Source organism: Chinchilla lanigera, unplaced genomic scaffold, assembly GCF_000276665.1.
Source record: "Chinchilla lanigera isolate Chin_1 unplaced genomic scaffold, ChiLan1.0 scaffold00043, whole genome shotgun sequence".
NCBI classification, from domain to species: Eukaryota; Metazoa; Chordata; class Mammalia; order Rodentia; family Chinchillidae; genus Chinchilla; species Chinchilla lanigera.
Window position 1 is genome coordinate 8,790,103 of NW_004955444.1, and position 5,884 is coordinate 8,795,986.

General features: G+C 41.6%; 1 long non-coding RNA gene across 1 annotated transcript in view; it reads right to left on the bottom strand.

The window, feature by feature from the left end:
• Positions 1-293: 293 nt before the first annotated feature.
• The window catches only part of LOC106149352, a 79,081-nt gene continuing 73,490 nt past the window's right edge, over positions 294-5,884 (bottom strand). Inside the window, exon 4 of the long non-coding RNA XR_001235491.1 lies at positions 294-390. This is a non-coding gene — a long non-coding RNA (uncharacterized LOC106149352). The remainder of the gene's footprint in view (positions 391-5,884) is intronic.

The window sequence follows — 5,884 nt, forward strand, 5'->3', positions numbered from 1 at the left end:
AGGGCTCCCATTTACTTCTCCTTGTGAATGGTGCGCGTCAGAGCGGAAGGAAGATGTACCAGGAAGCAAATCCGTCCCACGCTTGTGCTCTCCCCGCTGCCCCGTCAAACGCCGTCGTGCCTCTGGAAGTTATCACTCATCATCGTCTCCCAGTTTGCAGTTATCATAATAAATTTATTATTGCATTTGACAGATAACTCTGTAACTGACCTCTCCAGATTAGCGCATTTAGAAACATGTTGGGTTAGCAAAGATGTTAACTCAAGTGACAGAAGACTAAAGCGTACCTTATAGAAGGAAGACGGATGAGGTGTGTAAGCGCTAAAGCACATCTGCGAGCTCTCTTACAGTCATCACGGGAGTTTAGAGGAGTACATGCGTGACTCCTACCTGGAATATGGAAGGGTTGGAAACAAAGGAGCAGTGTGATAAGAAGACTGCATCGCAATTTTAGGAAATGTTAAAATTGTATATATAATATTTTCCTATTAACAAAGAAATAAGTCCTTTTTACTAAAAAAAAGTATTTAAAAAAATTCAGTCTTAAGCCTGCCTCTGGTCAGGCTTAGCACCGTGGTCCACACCCTTCCAGATACTCACTTTGGTTTTCCCTGCTTAATCTAACTTTTAAAAGACTCAGTCTGTCACTATCAATCCCACTGTGTTGTTTTGTGTTTGTTGTTGTTGTTGTTGTTGTTTTTCTGGTACTGGGAATCGAACTCACGACCTTGTGCTTGCCAGGCAGGCACTGTGCCGCTGAACTAAATCCCCAGCCCCCCACTGTGGAAATTGGAGTGGCAAAGCTTGGAAAATCCAAATCAGATTGGTTTAAACAGGAAGGGTATTTATCACAAGCTCAAATATTGTTTCTCTGTGTGCTATGGGCTAAATATTCGTGACTCATGCCCCCTACCATCATCAAACTTATATATTGAAATTCTCAGTTTCCAAGGTGATGGTATTAGGAGGTGGGACCTTGGGGAGATGATTAAATGATGAGGATAGAACTTTCATGAATAGGATTAGTTTCCCCTATAAAAGAGCCAGCGATATCTCTTGTCCTGTTTACTAAATCAAATTACAGCAAAAAGATGACCATGTAGGAAGTAAGTCCTCACCAAATCTTCCTGTGCCTTGATCTTGGACTTCCCAGCATCCAGATTTGGAGAAATAAATTCGTATTGTTTATAAGCCACCCCATCTATGGTATTTTGTCATCAAAACCCAATTAGACTAAGATTCTGTCCCTCAGATCTACTGCTCTTCAGAATGGCTTCATTTGCTGCCCCCCACCCCCACTCCCCGTGCTGGCCATCAACAGGGAGAGCCTGTGCCATCCCAGATTTAAATCCCTCAGGAAATAAAGTCTCCTTCAATCAACTGTTTTTGCAAAAGACCAGGAACTGGTAACAGTTGGATTGTGTGATTCTCCTTGAACCAACCACTTTGGTCAAAGGAGCACAAAGAACTCAGAAATGTTAAATGCCTGGGAAAGGAAAAATAACTCTCTCATCTGTAAGCTTAATCAAGCAGGGTTGTTCATGCCACAGTGTTACAAAGCAATGAATAGAAATGCTTTTTACATTTTTATGCACAGTCCCTTGACTGTCTTATCATCTTATATTCTCAACTAATGACTCAACTTTTTTACTGAGGGACGTCTCACCTGGTTCCATCTTCCTTCAGACCAATGGCTTGAGAATAGATACCTTGTACATCCATATCTTAGCTGATTTTCAAGCAATGATCTCTCTCTCTCTCTCTCTCTCTCTCTCTCTCTCTCTCTCTGAAAAATCAAAAATCAAATTCTCTCTTTAGCTTTGTCCACTCTGTGGCCAGTTCACAAGGTCTTTTGAAAGACAGCACTGTTGCACTTTCACGTTATTATTTGGCATGTGTAACAAAGGACAAGAAACCAAAGAGAGAAACATTGGGTTCTACTGGAGCATATATAATTACATAATATCAGTGCAAAGGGACAATGGTCCAGATGATACTGGGAATTAATGCGTAAGGCTGGAGCACTATGTCAATCTGCTGCTTTTATGGGTGCCAACTCTGTCTTCAGGAGGTTAATGAGTCCTGGGGTAAATTATGAATGGACTGGTTTCTAAATTAATGTCTGAACACCTGCATAATGTCCACTGTAATGGCAGGGCCGCCTCTATGGGAAGAAATATGGTGTCATCAAGGAAGACAGGTACATAAGACAAACACAGATTTTAAAGTCAGGGCACTTGAGTTTGAATCCACAGCTCTGCAACCTACTAGCTATGTAACATTGAGCATAACCTTGAAAGAAACAACGTTGTATGAATGTAATCTTGGCCTCTTTGCCCTTTATTTTCCTTATATCAAGAGATATATTAAAACTATGTCATAGGATGATTCTGGGGATGACATAGCATAATACATGAAAGGTTTATCACAGGGTGTGGTACATAAGTCCTCAACAAATATTTGCTAGTATTATTAGTAGGATCACCACCATCACTAAGACCACTTGATGATTTAGGAAAGTATGAGTAGATTGAAGTCCAAATACACAGTCCCTCCCTTACAAACAATGTGGCCTCAACCAAGTTACTTACACCCCAAGACTTTGCTTATTTACAAAAGAGGAACAACAATAGTACCTGCCTAATGGGAACAGAAGTGAAGATTAAATTAATGTATCACTTGGCTTTAGATGTCAATTATTACATGTCATGCCATTTGAATAGTTCTGATAGGCCTCCTTCTCCCCAATACCACCACAAGAAAAGAAAACATTCCCCAATTGTCACTTCTGTCCTAAGCATCGGAACTCAGTTTACTGGCCAGGTGAACTGTACCATATAAATGGCCAGCACAGGACAGGAGGGAGCAACCAGCCAGCAGCTCTGCAGTTTCAACAGTTTGGCAAATGCTTCCCAGGGTGACAACTTCAGAAGGGAATGAGTGAGGCAAGAGCACTAGACAGGGGAGCCGGTGGCATGAGGACATGGAGCAGTGTGGACACCGGTGCTCACCGGTGCATGACGACATGGAGCCGTGTGGACACCGGTGCTCAGGGCCACTTGCACACTGGGTAGCCTTGAACGTTGGGGTGCTCACTCCCTCAAAATACCATTGGTTCTTCCAGTTGCCTAAGACACCCATCAGACAGGCCCATGAAACTCAGAATCCAGCACAGTTCAGAGTATAGGGGCTGGATTATTCTCTAGGTTCTGGGAGCGGCATCTCCACATCAGTGCAGGCCAACTTTAACCTCCACCAATGCTTTCTTTCAATTTTGGGGGAAAAAAATCTAGAGTTTTCTGGATAAATGTTGAACCACATATGACTGGTCATGGAGCAAATACTTTAAACTCTCTCTCACTAGCCCCAGGACTCTAGTCATTTCCAAACAGTATTTTAATGATGCTACAATTCCCCTCTTCAGATGTGGAGAAAGCGGAGAAAGAAATAATTTCCTAAGACCACAAAGCACAGAGGAAGCCAGAACTACCTCAAAATAATGGGATGTGCCTAACCAAAAGAAATCTCCAGCTTATTAGCAGAACTAGTTTCCTATGTTTTCAACTGTGGAGGAAGCTCTCAAAGGAAATTTAGGATGTGCTCTTCCTGAAGCGTGTTTTAAGGTTCAACCAGACTAAACAACGGAGACCACAAGCACAATCCTTCCCTTGCCAGGTAAAAAAGGGCACGAGGGCCAGACTGGTCATTTCCAGCTCTAATTTCTGCGGTAAGTGATCCCCTCTACCTGCCTTACTGGGCTGGGAGTGGAAGCGGGAAGAGCTAGTGGTTCACACCGACTTTCCATTTGAATGTGAGACTTTTAATCAGTTTCTCAGCCCAGCCTGCCTTTCAAGTCTCTGGAAACATCTCAAGGGAGAGAACAACACTAAGAAACACAGAAATCCTTTTCTCCGCAGGCACTTGTCACAGCGCCAGCTCCTAAGTGCACAAACTTTTGGCAGGCTGAATCACTTTGATATACTTTTCCCAGGGTTCAAAAAGAAAAGATAAACAAAGAACTTGTGACTTCAGGGGGAGCAAAGGTAGCCAGGAGTTTATGAGGTAGGTCATCTTCTTTACATTTCTGGCAAAGGGGAAGAGAGTGTCAATGAAAAGCCATCACCTTGTTAGTGGTTTCTGAGACTGCAGGTTTGGTGCCCATGGGCATTTTCTGGGCTGGCTTAGAAAGATTTGCTGATGCTTTTTTTCAGGTAAAGCAGAGGGCAACTTCTGTCAGCAAAAGGTGACACTCTGAGCTTTTGTTTTTCCTCCTTCTGGAAAAGTTGCCTTTTTTTTCCTTTCTGGAAAAGTATTACTCATGTAAAACTGTTTCTCAGAAGGTATTTAGGTTTTCTGTGACAGTATTTCTCAATGAATTAAGTCAAACAGGAAAGGAAAAAATAGTTGCTGTTGTTTTTAGCTTTTATGAGAACAAACAAGATATGTCTAATTAAAACTTTTATTGTCTGAGTCCTAATAACTTTGGCTATGGGGTTATTTCTCCTAGGATAAGAGTTTTTCCAACCCCATGAAAATTCAAATGTTAAATAACAAACATCATGGAGATGAGAATGAATTTAAATATTTGATTCTACTCTTTCACTTTTCTGCAGACCAGCAGATGTTTCCTTAGCAGTCAGCCTTCACTCACCCGTCTGAATTAGACTAACTTCAAACAATGTGACTACTTTGGGAGAGCATGCTCCTCTGGAGGTTTGCCAAGAGTTTGAGATGTAAGAATAAAAAATCATCTTCAAATTTTAATGGATCTGGATTGAGGCCAAGAAAGTAATAACCCAAGTCAAGTACTTTCAATGATGTTGTGCTAGTGACATCATAATTGGAGCTGAGTTAGGAAACCCCACAAGATCTCAGGGGTTATACACACGAATTCCTTAGTCCATCTAATTACTTTCTTCCCACTCTCTTCCAGTTTATGAAGACACAGAACACTGCCTAGCCTAATGGGAATGTGGTAATATCTGTCCCTGTAGAGAAAGAGTGGAAGAAAAGAGACTTTATTTCTAGTCCTTGCACCATGTGAGCCAGACCAGAGATGCCATCTACCCCAGACTGACCGTGCTTAGCTGCATCCTGAAAGGTCCACTATGGCCCTTGCTCGGTCCACCAGTGTAAGTTCAATACTCTAATATTTGTCTTTTTAATTGACCCAGAGTGATCAGTTTCTAGAGACTGACATTAACAAAATACCCATGAGACTAATTTGAAACACCAATTTATTAATATACAGTGGAAAGTATAACTCCCTAAGGCTGAGAGTGGCTCTTGGGCATGATCATTCTTTCCCCTAAAGGAAAAGTCACCTGAAAGAATAAATTACATTAAAAGGGCAGGGTGAATATAGTGTCGGGTGACAATAATGGGAAGTACCATCCATCAGTGATAACGTGTACTGCCCAGTTCCAGATCTAGGCATAGTTCTCAAAGAAGACAGAAGGGACAGTCATATGCCCAGTGCTGACAGCTTGATAAATTGGCCTTCTGGTCTTTTTCTAGAATTTAAGCAAATCACCACCATCCTGTAATGATAATATAATAATGCCTTTAAGCATGTGTTCTACATCTAATGAATAGATTACAGCCTTCTTTTTCTAAAAAAAAAAAAAAAATTACTACAAAAGACTCTGATGACTTTGACAGGGCTCAGGGAGAAAGTCCGGAGACTTGATTGAATTTAGAAGCAATCCTGTACCTTCTATAGGGCAACTGTGGGATACAATGACTTCATGGGCAGCACACAAATTAAACTCTACCCAGAAGGTTTATGTCTGCCAACAAACAGATAAGTTTACCTTTAGTATGTTCTCCTTCTCTCTCTCTCTCTCTCTCTCTCTCTCTCTCTCTTTCTCTCTCTCTCTCTCTC